Raw genomic sequence first — 19646 nt, 5'->3', positions numbered from 1 at the left:
GTCTTTAAATACCATTTTTCCTAGATAACCATTAAAGATGATTTCTATTATAATTTTGAATTTAATACTTTTGACATTTTAATGCAAAAATTCTATGCAATTGATAAAACTTAAAACTAAATTATTTCGCAAAAAGCAACTGCTTAAAAATCAAAATGAGTATATCTGACTGTGGCTTCAGAAATCAAATATAATTATAGCCACGGCTAACGTTTTTCGACAAAAGAGAAGACGCGATGAAGTTTTGATTGATCATCTGAAGCAACAGTTGTGTTTCTGAACAAAATAATCACGTATTACCATCTTCGAATCTGGAACCTGCTTCTCTAAATATGTCTATTGCATTTATAAAAAGTCATTAGATTTAGACAATGAAAGAAGTTCCCGGACATCGCTGACTCATCAAATTTTGTAATCAAAGAAATATATATGACTTACCTGCGACTCAGTGTTAAGCGTTAAGTTCGGACTCTTTTTCTTCAAATAACTCTCAAACGGCTGCAAAAAGAGAGAGGAAATTTTTTAAAACATTATTTACTTACCTTTCATCTAATTATTGAAATAATAATAATAAGGTACTCTGATGATTTTATGAAATTTTACCTTTAGTAACATATTAAATAATATATACATTCCATATAATCATTTCGAAAACATATACATGTGCAAAATAATAACTGTTTTCAGTTGAGTACTTACAACTCTTTCACTACTGAAATTGTCCGCATTCACAAAGCATAGGTCCCTCCCCTGAAATGCTCTAACCATATTTTTAAATAATTCTTCCCAATTTTCAAATAGTAATCTGTCATTGATTGATAATGGATTTAATAATTAATATCAAGTTGCATTTTATTCCGAGTATTACTGCTAGGTAAGATTTTGCTCATCACTTTCTCTCTTTTTTTTTTTTTTTTTTTTTTTTGTGTGTGTGTGTGTGTAGTAGTAGTAGTCGTACTGATGTACAATTCTAATGCTAAAATGTAGTCTCAAATTAAATAGTCTTTACAAAAATAAAGTTCAATCTTCTCTACGATCCTTTGAAATGCATGTAGTATTTCAATAAACGCTCATCAGCTTTATGTACAGGTACAGGTAAAAGTATGAGGCACACCAGCGATGTACCATTGATCAACTGGTAATGCCTTCTCATACTTACTAGCCCTAAACAATTGCAAGTTTTATAAGACTTTATGAAGAAAAGTTGATGAGATGAGCAACTTAATCTTTCCAAATTATCTATAAGAAAGCTAACGAAAGGAATCATGAAATATTTTATATCATCAAAGGGATTACTAACGAAAAAAAAAAAAAAAGGATTTCAAAAGCTCCGATATGCAGCAGGTGACGTAAACGTATGACGCAAGTGCCAGATGTAACAGGACATCCTTTACTAACACCCGACAGCGACTACTCTTCTTGCGTGCATTCCATTCAGCCTTTTGCATTTCTCTGAACAAAGACCAGAAGGAATTGTTTTATTCTAATTAAGGTTTGTGCCGACTTAACGATTGCAAATTATTGAATTCCAAATTTAAATTTCGAAAGAATTGAAAGTTTCCTTTTTTAATCCTTATATTAATCTGGTGCATTTAATATTTAGTAATAAAACTGTTATCTTATGATTATTATTTGACTTGTGTTTAAAATCTGTTTTATTTGCATTCTTTTTTGTAACTGGGCCCACCAGCGGCCGAGTGGTAAAGTCGCTGAACACCGGTAGTTCGGTCCGAGATTCGAATCCCGCGAACGGGCTGGCTGCATGGTCGTTTTTGTGGTTTTCCCTATGTGTAACGTGTATACGAGCCAGTTTCCCTTAGAAAGTCCTCCACGAAGGCATCCCTTCCCTTAGGCAGATAGCCCTCGAGGCTTTGCCATAATCACAGACATACACACATAGACTTTTTTGTAACCGAGATTCGAATAATGTGTTAATATTCTAATGTACTTTTGAGGATAAGCTATATCCGCCAGCTTGGCAACCATCCTTGTATGGTTAACGGCAGGGCAAGGACCTACTCCGGCATTCTGTTCTGTTCTGTATCTGCCTTCGCTTTAAAAGGTAGAGAAAATTTTCTTCTTCTCAAGGAGCTCCTCAAATTGATGTTTATTTGATTCAGGTACAGGCATTTTACATACCGAAACAGCATTCTGACTGGAGAAACGTAAGGTAATAAGAAGAAACATAAACTGAGGACAGTAAAAATATTCTTATAAGATATATTGCATTCATATTGTATTGATACACATTAAATACATAATAATAACAATGGGTTGACTGAAATGCATTTGGTCAAGAAATAAAAGGACTCCAGCTTCTTCATGACTGAAACTGTTCTTCAGTGAGTATGAGGATAACAGTGAAAGAGTAGACACTGATCTGGTCTTTTCATCACTTTTTTCACACTATTAACAGGATAATTAGAGCCAACAGTTGGACGGTATATAGGACAACTGGATGTATTCCAACGCATTTAACGTATAATTTTCTGCATTTAGTTTAATTCAGGGCTTTGTTGTAAAAATACAAATAGTTTTATATTTTATTATATTTATTATATTTATACTTTATACACAATGAATTTTTAATCGCGTTACCTGCATGAAAACTCATACCTTAAATAAACCAACTGCTATACTGATTATGATTTTGTAGTTATAAGATTTATTTTTATTGTTATAGTCAAGAGCTTAAAACGTGACAATGCCTGCGTAGATCTCGAGGGATGTGTCACAATACTTAATGAACTAATCATTTTACCTCTCTGAATATATCACTGTTTTTAAATCCTTAATCTTCATATCGAATTTCTTAACCTTGATTCCTTGTAAGATTTTCTCCCTCCATACCCTTCGCCTTCGTGGTGCAACTGAAAAGCAATGCCGGCTACAAATCCGAAGGTCCGAGTTCGAACCTCGGCTAGGGTATTGAATGCTTTTGATATTTCGTGTTTCAAAATAAAATTTCGAATAGTCTCTACATATTTGCGCAAGAATATCTACATCCTTATGCACATAATTCATAAAATTTAAATTCCTAAATTGATGTTAAAAATATTTTGTTTTGCATTCTACTCAAATATGAATATTTTAGCATGCAATATTTTTATTATTTTTTCCGATGCATTTCATTTAATTTTTCAGATGATTGGAATAAATCCTTTCGAAGTTAGGTACCGTGGGATATTGCAGGTAACGGCGGGGGGGGGGAATCCTGAAAGCTTTACAAAAATGTAAATAACGGAGCAACTTATTCAGATACCGAGTTCTATATTAAAATTTAATGCCGCGAGAAAGCGGTGACATGCATAAATGCATGAAGGTCTTGGACATCAAGTTATATTGCGTATCTCATATATTTTAAAATCCTTAGAATAAACATCAAAAAAGGTGCCCTGAAAAGGGGATAAGCCGCAACCAATAGATTTTATTTCTTTTACCGGAAAGTAGTTTCTCACATCCAAGCTTGCCACCGCAGAAGCAAATTCGTATGTCCATGCGGTGGCAGCGATCCCAGTAACGGGCAAAATGGTATCCCCGCTTTGGAATGTATCGATCGGGCCGATTAACGTTCCCATTAGGAAACCTCTCGGGGGGCTAGCCAGCCTGTTTGTCCGTTGGATGGTTCCGACCGCAAGACTCGACCGTTCCTGGTTCTAGCGAGAATAATAAACGTCTGACTTGGTACCGGGCCGCAAAGAAACACGAAGCACATGAACCATGAAATCGACTCTTTGCGCTTGTCGGAAAATTGGAAACATCCTCTCCCCAGAAAAGTTTTCCTTTGCCAAAAGTTCGATTTCGCTTCCAATCCACATTGTTTTATATTGGGTTTATTTCCATAATTTGTACAGTAAAAATCTTGAAGAAGAAAAAGGGAAAGGGTTTCAATGTGGTAATCTATAACTTATTGAACTTTGTCGGTAATATGTAACCTTTACCTCATTAATAAATACCCTTTCTTGGAATTAATGAATGAGACTTAACGAAATTACTCTTATGGTTATCTACTGTCGTGATTATGATCGTTTATTTAAGAGACCGATTTCTTTTGTTGAGAAAGTATGCGATATATTTCGCCGAATCATTTTTACGCACTATTTAACGATTCGTAAAATTGTATTAATAATTTCTTTTTCTGCTCGTTAAGTCATCATCAGCATATTTTCGAATTAAAATAGAGTAATAGAATGCATTTATTAAAAACACGCTTTATTTTAGCACGGTTGTCACGTAATCATCTTTCCATTACCTGATGATCTATAACTATCCTAAAGCATAATATACTTTGTTCTAAAGTGTACTTATTTTACTGTTTAAACTAAGGTTTTGAAATAGTACTTAATCACATAAATGTTAAAATATTTGTTCCGTTAAAAATCAATTGTATTGCACGTACGTTATATTTTTATCGTGTTCAAAGGTATTTTGCTACATTGTAAATCTGACACTAGATGTGGCTGTATGATTATCATTATTATAAATCATGTACCATTGTGTACATAAATTTGTACTGCCCCTGAAGCATTGGGCCTTCTGTTGTAATAAATTTCCTCCTTGAGGGAACACTCTTTATGTTGCATTAATGCTATGAAGCCGACAGGGTACCATATGTAAACGAATAAGTAACAAACCCAGAAGGGCTATATGCTTGTACGCTTATTTAATAATAGCATAAAGGCGTCATATTGTGCACAATTAAACCACTTAGCCATAGCTGTCTTGCAAGAAAAATTTACTGGTTTTCTGTAAGTGAGAAGTAAATAAAACCGCTTTCCTTCCATTTCATATTTAGAAAAAAAAAAAAAAAAACATTTCGTAAAATTACAAAAGCCTAATAATAAAACTAACTAAAAAAATGCGGAAAGACAGGTTCCATGTCTGTTTACGTTCTCCCGGTTTCAAAGTTTTTGCTTAAATTAAGTTCACCATTTTAGAAAGTATCAAAAATGTGGGGTATATTTTTTTTCTTCTTTTTAATATACGCAGCTCGAAAATTCCTAAAAGAAGTGCGTATTGCAAACTCAGTTAAGTTTTAAACACCAGAAAGTACAAGATATATGGAAATCATATTTATTGAAGTCATAATTTGTGTTATAAAGATGAAACAATTACATAGGCAAATCTGTTATACTAATGGATTGTAAAATAATTATTATGTATGCAACTGCTGTAGCAGCCACTAAAGATTGTTACATTATTCAGCGAGGCGACGAAAGGTCCTTTCTTTTTTGCAGCCCACTACTTAATGCATGGGTTCTCAACCGGGTGGGGAAGTGCCCCTCTAGGTGAGAATTTGATAGATTCAGGGAGGAATACGGTCAGCTTGAATTCACCTGCTTCCTGCTGTGCCGTTAAAAATTATCTAAATCTAAATAAATTTACATCTATTTTTTTGAGATTTGGAAAGGGAGGGGGACTGATCTTTTAATAATGTTGAAAGGTGTGCATGGAACAGAAAAGGTTGAGAACCACTGACTCATTTTTGTATAAAGTGAACCAGAAATATTATAATGTCCATACGGATAAAAATCTAAACATTTAATTTCTGTTTTATGACCTAACAGACTTTTATTAATTTTGAAGCTGCAAGATCACAAAATTTAAGAGCACCTGATAAGAAAATAGCATAAACCATAATTTCTTTAAAATCAAAACTAACACATTCTACTGAAGTGGTGTGTCGTAGCAGGAAGAGAGGAGATATATTGGAAGTACTTTAGATTACACTAACGGGTGTTAGATAATGGTACCGAAGTTCATCAGCTGTAGCCCACGGAGACATCTGGAGGACCGTCGTTTTGCAATCATAAGACCAGACGTGTACAGTTGGATACAAAACCGATAACACGAGAGACGCAACAGTATCGGACATGGATAAGATACAGTTGGATTTTGCATCGACTGCTGGGAAATCGTCTCGGGAATACCTTGAAGATCAGGAAATACTACAGGTTCTGACAGCTCAGATGCACTGTTGAGCAGTGAAAAGACGAAGATTGAGCAACAGTAAAGATGAATGGAAGCACTGCGGCAAAGACACATATTTGCCCATTTTTATACTGCATAGAGTCGTTTGAACCGTCTGAATGACTAACGTGAAGCCTAAATTCTAGAGCAGTGGATAAATATAGCGTTTCTTTAAGAGAATAATCAGAGTAGATTTTTTAGCTACCATTATATTATAACGTAAGTTCAGAGCTAGCCTTTCCAGGCAACTTAACAATACACATATATAACGGCGCTCGAAAAGGGATAGCAAAGAAACTAATGTAAAAAGGATATTAATCCTTGCAAGTCAGAAAATTGAAGTATAATTATACCTATTTTTCATCCATGTGCAATGTTCTTCACGACATTGGTAGAGCCAACATCTGTGTTTTAGACTCAATGTTACCTGAAGCAATGGCTGCCTAGAAAAGACGCTCTACAACTATACAAAGCGCCATATCGTATGCTTAGAACCTTGCTGTTGTTTAATAGATTATATCTCTGTTGAACTAAGATATTTGATTTTGTTCCGTAAACACACTCATAGCCAAGCGTAGCAAGTATATGTATACTTGTTCGTTCATACAGGACGTTTAAAAAAGTTAACCAAGTACATAAGTTATAACCAAGCATATCTAGAATGGTTGCCCGAAGATTTGGTTTCTATTGAAGCATAGGTTCCCAATCTTTTTATGTCCCGCACCCCAAAAACATTTAATATATTCTCAAACCCCCTAAAACAGTTTCTGAATAAGCGAAAAAAGTTGTAAATCAAATTGTAATAATAAAAAAAAATGAAATACGGAAGTAACAAAAATATTACAAAAATTAACCTTTGTTAAAATCATTATAAAAGTAATTACTCTTTTGTTACTACTTTTTGAATAAGATTTTTCAAATCGTGGTACTGTGTTGCTAATGTCAATACGTATATCTTCTTGTGCATCCAAACGTTTTCTGAATTTTGTTTTGATTGACAAAAAGGACCCTAAATACAGACTCCCGACTTCCATAAATATGTCGGCGCAAATAGGATTAGGAATTGTTTTCATTTTTAGGAGTAATGTTTTTGATTCCAGAATATGTTGATAAAGTAAACATTGGGCACCTTTTAAGGGCGATCTCTTGTTCCATCAGTGCAAAAATCCTGATTTATTTCCTAACATAGTAGGAGCACCATCAGTGCAAACAGAAGAATAATTTGGATACCCAAGTCATACTTCGCAAAGAAGTCCTTCACCATACTGGAAGACATCGTTTCCTTTTGTGGTTGTTTACATGTTTTCGCAGAACAGGAAACCTTCCACTATAACAACATCATGTTCACCACTGCAATAAGTTCACCTCAGTTTTCAGCTTCAGTTGTTTCGTAAAATTGGAGAGAAATTTTTAAGGGGCTACCTCTAAAATGACCGACAACTTCATCCACAAATGCAAACTCAAATCACTGATTCGGTTTTGAATAATATTTGATAACGGCATTAATTTAAGCTTATTTAAGGCTTCCTTTCCCAGAACTGCCGTTGTCATTTCTAATGTAAAACGATTTTATTAACTCTTTCAATTACATTGTGCTTCATGCATTTGATTACTTTATATGTCAAGTGATATGAAGCCATCGGTATGATTTTTAAGTTGGTTTAAAAAACTAATTGTGGAAGGTTTGCTTCCCAAGAATCAAATTAAACTCATTTAGCTTTCAAAAATTCAACACATTGGCCTGCAAAGTCTGCATCACCATGCAGGTTATTGAGACAATGCCACAAAGCCTGCACTGGGATTCTTGGACATCATCAGTTGATCCGGTGCAAGTGAAACCACATAATCATTATTCTACTTTCTTCTCTTTGCCATCATAAATATTAATGATAATCTAAGAGCTATGACCTCAAATATGGATTGAGTTTATTAGAAAATAATGATAGTTAAAGCAATATCTATAACATAAGTATACTCGCTATTTATTAAAGACATAAAAGAACTAACCAGGGAATGAACACAGAACCTCTACGGAATGCACTCAAAATTAACTAGCGCATATTACATTGCAAAATGCTACTGACATAAAAAAATGCACGTTAAATTTGTTATCGACATATGTTCCGAAAGTATGTTTTGTACGTGCACTTAATGTATTTTAAACAAAATTTCGAATACCCCTTTGAATGCTACGGGCACCTCTGATGGGGAATCCTTGTAAAGGAATAAATGAAATAAAGCATGAACACAAGAATTTCAGCCATGCCATATGTTTTAGAAAAAATATGCAGCCCTTAAATTTGAAATGCACCTCATAGAAGAAAGTATATAAACGAATTCTGTACACTCTGCATCCTTATGAAGACAACAATTCTGCTACTATGCTTAAGCTGTAGTTTTGTGTCTTCTGAATGAGGAGATATATTAGCTGTCCAACACAGCCACATATATTTTCTCATTCAAGAGGGTGATGGGAGGGCTAGACAGGTTACATGATTCGAACATATGTACTGAGTTACATGGGCATACATATCATTTGAAACAAAGGCACTGAGATTCTACTCAAACAACAGCATTTCTCAAACTGTCTTAATAAAAATTGTGAGCTATACGCAGCAATCAAAATTTTTGAGAACTATTAGAATTACCGCTAAAGATATAAATACGATAATTACGCATCTCTTTTATATAGCTTCAATGGAATAAAAAATAAGTTATTAATTCCACCTTTTTTCGTAAAGGGTTAATATAAAAATTTAAGTTTAATATTCTTACTATAATGCATCAGGTCTTTAAACTAGTTATATCCTGTAGGGCTTCCTTATCCGACTCTCGATAAAAATTTGAATTGTGACGCTGTTCAAAGCATATTTATTCATGCACTCTTTTTGAAACTTCCTACAGGTGACAGGTGACAGCAGGCGCTTGATAGCTTCGCAGTCACCTGGTGTTTAAAGAGCCAACTGCATTAGAAACTTGGTAGCTTCGGCTATATTTCTTTAGTTAATCTTAGTTTTAGTTTAATTCTTAGTCTCTTAAGTTCAAACCCAAGTGTCGGCTTTGATTGTACACTCCATGACGGAGTTTTGTTAAATCTTATTGAAATAATAAAGGGTTAGTTAGCCTTCCATCTTGTTGTTTCTTGTCACACGAACTTAAGCGATTATTCGCTAACTAGTTCTTAAGATTCGTCACTTTTTACTGTAACTGAGATTTACACAGTGAAAATCTTACAAGGTACAAAAAAGTACAGCTTTAATCATGAGCTAATTTTGTTCTTCATATTTAAAAAAAAAACTTATTTCTCTTCTTGCACTGAACATTGTTTAATTTTATAAGCAAAATGCTAATAATTTTTCTGCCGCCAACGTGAAATCTGTTTTCATAAAATCCTGCATCTTATTTTAAGAATTTTTTATTGTAAATATTATATCCGTAGGATATATAAATAAAGCACTTGAAATCAGTGGTTTTTGATGTATATGTATAGGCATTCGAAAGGTGTATACCCTGAAATTTCTGTCTCTCTTACTTTTTTTTTTTTCAAACAGTTTAAATACCTAAATTTTAAAATTTTTTAGGTGGATTTCAAATTAAGAAAATTACTGAGATATTAAAAGAAAAGGAACAAAGGTGCTTTCGGTTAGCTGAACATTATCGAAATCGTCAATCTTTCTCGTTAAAGAACGTAAATAACATTGACAGCAAAGTTAATGTAAGGAGGCCCGCGGCTTTATTACCCCCCAAAAAATTACAGAAATATACAAAATCGCTAGTGAAGCCATGACACTTATACCACTAGAAATTACTCTGTACTCTTCAGATTATAGAATGTGTACTATCGATTATTACTTAAGAAACTTTAATTATATTTGTAAAATAACATTTTATCATGACTGTTTCTTTGATAAAATAAAAAAAAATTCCTTTGTTTTGGGAAATATTTTTGAAAAATTGAAACATAAAGCTATTAAAGAGGCGATTTTTTCTTCTTCTGCGTGTTTTCAGTTTTAGTTAAAACGGTGAGAATCTGGAAACAGTAAAAACTACTACAAGAGCATATGCATTAAAATAAGAATTATGGTACAACAATGAATATATTTCTCGTAACCTTCTTTAAAACAGTTGTAATTTAAAGCAGATTTTTATATCAATTGTGTAATATTGATATTAATATAATATTACGCACTTAAATTAGGTTTTAAATATAATGGATCATTTTGTTATGCAATTAAATCAGTATTTGAAAAAACAAATGAAACGATATATTAGGTCATTACAATAAAAAGATATAAAACCTATTTCTTTTCAAGTATAAAACTTAATGCTTTTCTTATAAACATGGGCACAGGAAATTTCTAAATTGAATTTCTACAATGAGCTGACCAACCGTATAGTGGTTAGGGTCGCTGACTGCCGTGCCAAAAGGCACGGATTCGAATCCCGAGGAGGTATGGATGTTTCTAAATGCATAGTGTCGGTGCGGCATGGGTATACTCTAAATATGCTGCTAGCCGAAAGTCCTCTCGGATAATTTGGTGGAAAGGGAGAGGGGTGGGAGGCTTTCGGACCCGTCACCCCCCCGGGCTGATCTCCATTAAAATTGGGGGGCGGAGCTTAGCCAAATCTCATTGTCACGTGTTAAGTTCCCAAGCCTGTTGCCAATGACAGGCGTAATCTTGCGCTCCTTGTCCCGAGGAATTTCGTGGGCTTGGGCTGACTATGTCAGACAAGTTAGCATAAGCAACAACAATAACATTTCTAAAATGAAGCTTCCATTTTTTAGAATGTTTTAGTTTTTGGTTTCTATTTTTTAAAAAAAGGATATTAAATATAAACTTTAATTTATAATCCATTTATTTATATTAATTAATAACAATGACTTGAAGGAATTAGGATGATTATTTTCTTCAGGACTGTTAATTTTTCTAACGATAAACAATTAATAGTGAAAGAGCAGAAAATGCAGCAGCTTATACGTCGTGTAAAGAGAGCAATTTCCTGTTAGGTAGCAGAAAGTTACACTGATTAGTGAAAGAGCAGAAAATGCAGCAGCTTATACGTCGTGTAAAGAGAGCAATTTCCTGTTAGGTAGCAGAAAGTTACACTGATTAGTACATAAAACAAATTTTCCCATAAATTATTTATGCTTATTATTATTCGAAACTTGAGTAAAATAATGCAGTTTAAAGAGTAGCAATGAGGATAACAGAAGTTTTTTTAAAAATTAAATCAGGTATTAGTGAAAGTTTTTTCTACATCCGACAGTTATGATTATTCTATCCGTTTTGAAGACAGAAACGAAGCAACTGCTGCAATACGTTTGTCTTTCTCTTGTTTTCTTGAACCGTTATAATTATGGTTCAGGTCAAGGATTCGCTCTTTCTTGAGCTGTTAGCAAATTTTTCTCAGCATCATTTCCGAAATCGTCACTTACTCACTTGGAAAATTCTTCCAAGAATAAATAAATTATACAGTTTCAATATGAAATGAATTTATCTCAAATGGAGATTTATACGAGGATATAAAAATAGCTCATAATTCATTCAAGGGAAATAAATTTTGCATTAGGTTCACACGTTTCTGAATCATTTGGATCGTTTCTCCCTAACAGGTATAAGCTGAATCAAACCTTCTCCTGCGAGAGCAGTTTTATATCAAAAATTTTACGACTTTTTTCTTCATCTCTCAGTTTATTTTTCGAGTGAATTCATATCTTAAATTCATAGCATTTTCATTTTCGGCGTCATAAAAGAAGATGTCATTCGCAAGACAGATCACGATCCCAGGGCTTTATTTTTGCTTTTAAAATAAATTTTCTGCAGCATTCTTTTAAACGGGCTTCCACTCTATCGTCGGTACGCAATAGTTTGGATTCCTTTTAAAAATGTGGGGAATAGAGGTATTCTGGATCTCTTTTTTTATATATCCTTCTTCCCTGAATGACGAGATTCCGCTTCGTTGACTCGTTCTGAATATAGATAATGCTTTGAAAAGTAAGGAATGGTCTTCAGCACCAGAGAGGGGCATTCAAGAGGTGCTGGATGGAACTTCCAGCAGCATTCTTGACTCTGCGAGAGCACACAACTTATGAACAAGTGCAAACTTTGCGCGGTTTATTCAATCGGTTGACAGATGATGAAAGCACGATACAAATTTGCAACTAACAATGATATTCTTGAAGCTAAAGTAGATGCTTGGGTTTTGAATACAGCGTTTAGATTTTTCTGTATATGATGTGTAAGCATGTGCTATTGGGAATGATATATGACATTAAAATATTATCTTATGAAGCAAAAGTAATATCTAAATAGAACAAATCATTCATTTCCTCTTCTCTACTCTGTTCAAAATCAAAACAAAATGTTAAATTAACCATCTTTTATGTAATAACTATTATCAATTAGATTACATAATTGTATTTGGAGTCACTCTAAGCACCAGATATTGACACATATCGCTCTTACAATTTATGTTTCCAAAATCCACTTTTCTCGGTATACTGGTATGGTCACATCAAAATTACTTGCTATCTTACATTTTGCTGTATCTGGGGAATAAAGGTATCCGGAGCTATAAAAATGTCAAGAACTCCTGTTGGAAATGAAAAAAAAATCAGTAAGGTCTCGGTTACTTTAATCTAACAACAGTCTCCGAAGGTTTAAATTTGAAATTCTAAAAGGAAATTTATAGTCGAATTGGCTTTAGAGTGTTTTCTTTCATTAAAGTTGTATCATAATTTAATTTCATTAAAGTTTTATAATCCTGTTAGTTTTCGTTAATTATTTAGTTTATTTTAATCTGAAAGCAATTTATTGCGATAACACTAACGACTAAGTACGACTTCCTCTACTAGCATAGAATTATAGAAACATAAAATGTGTAAAGTAACTTGTGTTAATTAATCAGTTATTATGATTTAAGTATTTAGTACATCTTCACAATTCCGTAATATTCACTAGAATGCAAATTAGGTTTTGCATTTTAGCTGAAGATTTTGATTTTCTAGGTAAGAGTTTTTGACAAAATCGCGTCTTGCCTTAGCATTTTGAGCCTGCTTTGTTTAAAAATGATATTTCGACTTCAGCATTTTCCCCAGTTAATCTTTCAAATAGGTACTGGTAAAAATACCTGAGTCAGCTTATTTTTAGTTTGTTTATTATGGAGTCTTAGACTACCTAGATTTATCAACGTTTGAATTTAAATGTTTGTTATATTAATTTAAATATCCGCAAGTGGCGGAAGTTTCGTCTGTAGCACAGTTGTGACTATTCTTCTATATTAAGGCAAAATGAAAAGTTTATTTTAATTTTCTTCTGTGTATTTTGTGAGTTTAACTCGATATTTGTTTAGTAAGATCAGCAGGACTTTAGCTTCCTGTTACAACAGAAACCTTACAACTGAACTAAAACTATCATTACAAGGAACAAAAGTGTTCTGTTTCCTGTTAAAATGATACAGTGTTTTAAGAAAATTTGAAATAACTATATTGCTTAGAATTTTACCATTAAAAGTTTCTACGTATGGTTAATTCATTCTGTATAAAATATAAATAAATGTGACGAGAATATAAAATGTATTTAAATATATTCAGATACCAAAAGTGCAACCAAACAAATTATAGCATTAATTTAGCTGGTTAAATAATATGATTTACCTTATAAAAGAAGATTCATAGTTTGTAGCATATTGTACAGAAATATTTAAAGGAATGTGTTCAATAATAATATTTTATATTATTAAGTCAAAAATTATGAAAATTAGAAAGAGAAGATATAGAAATTTTGAAAATATGAAAGTAAATAATAAGTAATAAAGTAATTACAAAAACTACCTGAAAATTTGAAATTTCTCTTTGCAAACGACCCATAAATTCTTACCGGAATTAAAATCAGGAATGAGCTGCGCAGTTATCTCTTTAAAACTTAATATATTCTTCATTAAACTTGCTGCATTAAAACTGCTTCATTAAACTTGCACGGAAACATTATCATCAGGTAACATCTGAGTCTTCTGTACAGTTTAGTGTTACAAACTCTCTATAAGATCAGATTTCTCGCCAATAATTACAAATTTTACAAAATTCCACTCAGATGTAATGAGCAGCCAGAAGAAAATCTAATGCTTTTAACGTTAGCCTAATACATTTGTCATAAATAGTTATGATGCGCGCAACGCATTGTAGTCATATCGAATAACTAATTATAAAGTCACGTTATTACAATTTCTCGCTACTAAAATACACGAAATTTCCGTCTACCTTCGTCAATAAAAGGACTCAGCAGAATTAATTATTTAAACTTAGACTTGGATTACAGTTTAGTTAAATTTAGACGTGTACAAATCTAACTTCTGGCATTATTGGATTTCCTGCTTAAAACTTTATGGAAAGGTAAAACAAAATACAGAAACCTGAAATTATTCGCTTATGTTTAAAACCGTTTCTAAATGAAAAAAAAAAAAAAAAAAAAAACATTTTCAGATAATGTTTAAAATTAATTTTATTTTCGCAGAAAACTACTTAAAAATTTCGTTGGGAGTGCGAGAATTAGTACCAAGTCTTAAATTACAATGACTGGGTCAAATGTAATTGAAAATATTTAAACGTGCAATAAAGAATTAATAGAAGTGGATAAAAACTTAAATTTTGAGTTCTGTTGGAGTTGATGTATCAAAATGCTGAAATCAAAGCGAAATAAAAAGTGCTGTAATAAAAAAGCGGTTCTTAGCAAATGTTTAACTTTGTAGGATTTACATTTTAAATAACAGCAAAAAGTACGTGTACTCGAAGATAGATGTATCGAATATCCCGAAGATGTGAATGTCAGATGTATAGAATACTCTAAGATGTGAATGAAAGATGTACCCGAAGATAGCTGTATAGAATGATGTTCAATAATAACCGAAAATAGATGTATCGAATGATGTTCAAAGATACCCGAAGATAGATGTATAGAATGATAGGTAGATAGTGTATAAAATGCTTCACTTTCGTACAAGAAGCAGCTTTCATCCTCCTTCTTGTAAGAAAGTGAAGCATTTTATTCACTATATCCAGTAATAAAAGATTTTCCGTTTAGAGCTTATGAACAGGATATGCTGTGAAGCTTAGGTATTTACACATATTGAAAAATTGCGAGGAATTTTAATATTTTACCCGTAGATTATTTTATTATCCTTTATTAAATAAATTTTCAATTAGGAAAGAAAAATAGCAACTGCTAAATAGTAAATTAGCAACGCTGATCATTTGTGTTCTGCAATCATTGCTACATTAAGTAGAAAGGCTAAACAAGACTCATGGAGCTTTTGCTTGGAATTCATTAAGATAATAAAAGAATGAAAATATTTTATCGATATTATTTAAAATATGAAAAGCCAAAATATCTTCAAAAAGAGTTCCAACTGCTATGATCGATCAACCACAGACATGAAAATTTCAAAACTTTGCAATACTTTCCCCATAAACGTTACGTAGAGCCGAATTCAGTAAAAGGACCTCGGGTTCCGTGATAATATTCATATTTAACAGTGAGTCAAAAGTCCGAAATATTAATTCTGTTACTGGTTCAGAAGTCTATTTTCAAATTGCCCCTTTAAATATCATCAGATGTGAAAGTCATCTCCATAATACTAATAGTGTTTTTCAAGCTGAATCTATAAAAGCAGCCATTAAAATACGCATTCTCATAAATCACAAAATCTGACTCCCAAGCAGCTATTTTAGCGATTAAGGATCCCTTATCTTCCTCTCCGTTAGTTTCCGACATGAATTTTATTCTTGCTTTAATTCCAAAGTAAAAATTCAAATTTCATGGATTAATGCATTGAATGTCCATTTCGGTAATAATCAGGCAGATGAATTATCCAGAGAAGCGGCTGTTAATCAAGAGGTATTGAAATCGTCCTCCTATAGCCTCACTCAGGTTTCAAATATCTACCGAAACAACTTGCTTCGATATATTGGCAAGATTTGTGGAGCAATGCATCACAGACGAGACGTACATATAATTTGATTCCCAATGTAAACTTTATATCTCAGTAGCCGAATCCTTCATTAAATTACTATATAACAAAGACACGGCCCTTTCCCTACACATTTCGACGCAAGACATGCGGCAGACTATGACATCTGTAAATGTGGGAAACAGGGAGCTTCTGATCATTATACTTCCTCATGCCCTTTAAGTGTAGATAATCACACAAATTCTACACAAACTGATCATCTGGCATGCCAAAGGTTTCTAATTAAATATAAACATCAGTGTCGGAAGTTCCAAGAAATTATGCAACTACTCTTTTCCTACGGCCTACATCTTTGTCAAGTATAAGTTCCTCATGCTGCATAAATTTAATGAACGTTTACATTTTGTGAGTAGGTTCAAAATGATTCTACTTATGAACTCTATAAACAGTAATATTCTCCTCCAACATACCATTTTAAGTATAGTTTTTAAAATTATGCTGGTTTCTTGTTGTTCTTCAAAATTATTTTATGTATTCCCAAATACCTGAGCTCTCAGATTCTCACTCACGATGTTTTTGATGTCATTCTCAAACGATTTATCCCGTGGACATTTATTTATTATTAGTAATGCAGTTCATAATAATACCGTGTTCCCGGTACATATCATATTTATCTTATTCTACTCATATGTTATTTATATTACATTAAAACAAATGTTCTCAGTTCAATTTGAGAATTTCAAATTGCACTGTAATCTCATTGTATGCTAAGTCATTGTTTTTAATGAATACTTATGCTTCATATTCATATACTGGATGAGGGTATATTTTTGGAATTGCGAAATGTACCATAACACGCAAACTCTTGTTTCATTGTAAAGCTTCAAATGTTCATATCCTGAGAGGAACTCAATCTTGTCTTTGTCAACTCTTATAAAACTTGCAATTTTTCATTATCTTCTTTTTATCTTTGGGGGGATGCATTTTGGAACGTACGGGAAGGCATTACCAGTTGACCTGCCGTAAATTGCTGGTGTTCCCCGTCCTTTTACCTGTACCCGTAATATAATTACCGTTGTTGTTATCCTTGTTGTTATCACCTCATTTAATGATTTTAGTTATGCTGAAAATACAAAAAGTAAATATTTTTTAAAAGTTGCTTCAGATGAAGCAGAACAAGTTTTAATTGATTCTCGAATAACAAAACACGTAACAAGCACTGTTTGACAGTGCTCGAGGATGCAAATATTGAGACTTTGTTCAGCGATAAATTTTGATTAACAGACCTCTTTCAAACATATTTTATTTTGTGCACTTACCAAGAATTAGTTATTTTGAATTCATTAGGCAAAAGTTGATTTTTAACACAAAACAGGACTACATACATATGCTAGCGAAAAAATAAAATTAGCTTTTTTTTTTTTTTTATGAAAGCTGCAGTTGAAATCGGGTAGAAAAGGGGAGGGATTATTTTATAATTCTAGATGGAGTTTCATAAGAAGCATTTAAAAAGTCCTTCTTCAAAATTATTTTATGAGACTAGTTTATTAAAAAAATGTGTTTCGTGTATAAACGTAAAGTTTTCTTATATAATTTGCAAAATTTATGTATACAATATGTGAAATGCAGTGTGTCATATGCTTAGAAAACTTCAGTTGGCAACAAAAAAATGGCGGTTTGAAGAATATTAAAATAAATCATTTAAAAGAGCATTTTTGAAGTTAGTAAAGTTTATCAAGAATAAATTTAAGTAACTATGAGTGAAATCAAAATACGCATGTGATAAATGAATTCTGCACCAGTCCAACAAGTTATAGCAGAAACATACCTGTCTTCATTTTGATGTACCGTGCCTTAAATTGAATAACTGTTTCATGTAGCCTATTCAACGCATATTTAACATATTTAACAATTTGCGAGTTAATTTCCATTGCGAATTACTGTACTTAAAATTGGAGCTTTTGTTATATACTCAAGAAATATATTATTTCTTGAGGAACCAGCCCATATTTCCAAAACTAGCCTTTTGTATATTATAGGCCGCTAATTTTTTTCTCAGTTACTTGACAAGTGAATATATTTCGTTTAACATCACACTTTTCATGTAGATAATCTAAGGTGTAATATTTATTTTGTAGAATTTCTAAAGTGTACTAAAATAAAATTCGAATTGTGAGAAATGAAGTTTGACAAGCCATTGAAACGCCTATTGTCTATAATAAAAATTAATCATGCGAATACAGGTTTGTTATAATAAAATTATCATTATTTTAATGCTTGGAAGGAGCTATAATTCAGAGTGAAAGCATGTGAATAAAACTAGTAATTATAATATAATTTTAACTCTTACCCATTGTCAATAAACGTTTAATTAAATTAATAACTAATTTTATGCCTTAATTATATACGTACATACGTATACATACGTTTACTGAAACTTTCTACAGACTAGCTACAGAGCTCTCTAAAAAACGATATTCTCTATCAAATTCTCAGGTATTCGGTTATCCAAGTCTACATTTATAAATATACACCCCGAAACGCATATTCATACACATACGTAATAAGAGAATTAAAAATTAAGGCACAAAATACTACAGAGTTCATTTATTGAGCACAAAATGTACAGAATCAAAGAATTATTGTGCAGCAATAATGAATGCGGAATAACAAATTAGGACACACGTTAAAAAATTAGATATCTCAAAGCCATTAAAACTTACAAAAAAATTCAAATGAGTAAAAATCAGGAACCAAAAAAATGTTCCAAATAATGATTTCTCTATTGACAAACATACAGTGAGTAAAAACAAAATGGGGCGAAAAGATGAGTTTACGTGGATCAATATGGATAAGATCTTTTTCAAGATAATAGAATGATATTATCCATTTTTTTCAGGTCGCTTTTTTGAAGTTACTAAGTGAATTCAGATTAAAACAAAATTAACTGATTAAATCAGACAAATCATTAAGGTGAATTAAGTAAAACCAAATTTAGTCAGAACCAGTTATTACTCCGAAATGACTCTCTCGTGCAACATTTAGCAAATGCATGCATTAGTACGTATTATTTAGATTATCAAGATTCATTTTCAAATTTTGCGTTTATTTTGGAAATTGTGATTCGCTAAATGTTGCACAAGTTGGTCGCTTCGGGGGTAAAACTGGTTCTGGATGAACTTTGTTTTCTTAATTTACTTTGATGTTTTTACTAATTTAACCCTGTAGTTTTGCTTTAATTTGAATTCATCTGGGACAGCTTCAATAAAACTACCGGAATAAGCTGCATAATGCTATCTTCTTGAAAAAAACATTTATATATTATCATCAATCTAAACTCTTCTGTTTTTCCAATTTTATTCAAGTTAACTTTGATTTTTACTGGATAAATTGTTATTTGGAGTGTTTTTAAGTTTATGATTTTTCACTCTTTTGGAAGTTCCTTACACCTTTGCACCATATATCATAAATTTGTACCATTACACACACACACACACACACAAAAAAAAAAAAAAAATCACACCATAATTATATACCAAGTTAGTTGTAGTTTCAAGAGACCAATATGTGTATACAAGGATGCAATTATTAATATTGTTGAGGAATTGCCTTGCTTTGAAAATTTACTTTTAACGTTAGATTGCTTTAAATCCTGAAGCTATAGAGCAGGATGGGTATAAAAAATTTGCTTTTAATTTTTGCCTCTTATT

The 19646-nt window shown here is 32.3% G+C and overlaps 1 protein-coding gene across 3 annotated transcripts in view; it reads right to left on the bottom strand.

Annotated features, from left to right (window-relative positions):
• The window catches only part of LOC118184298 (protein O-mannosyl-transferase TMTC2-like), a 797990-nt gene that overhangs the window by 729081 nt on the left and 49263 nt on the right, over nucleotides 1–19646 (bottom strand). For 2 of the 3 annotated variants that reach the window (XM_085807157.1, XM_085807159.1), the window contains one exon: nucleotides 439–498. The exons of the other annotated variant lie outside the window; for it this stretch is intronic. The gene's annotated coding sequence lies outside the window, so the exon portion shown is untranslated. The remainder of the gene's footprint in view (nucleotides 1–438; nucleotides 499–19646) is intronic. 3 annotated transcript variants of the gene reach the window in all.

Source organism: Stegodyphus dumicola, chromosome X1 (assembly GCF_044657685.1).
Source record: "Stegodyphus dumicola isolate Sdum_Otavi_A_Nest chromosome X1, ASM4465768v1".
NCBI lineage: Eukaryota > Metazoa > Arthropoda > Arachnida > Araneae > Eresidae > Stegodyphus > Stegodyphus dumicola.
Note: the sequence above shows the minus strand (reverse complement) of the source record. Positions and strands in the feature narration are given on the sequence as shown.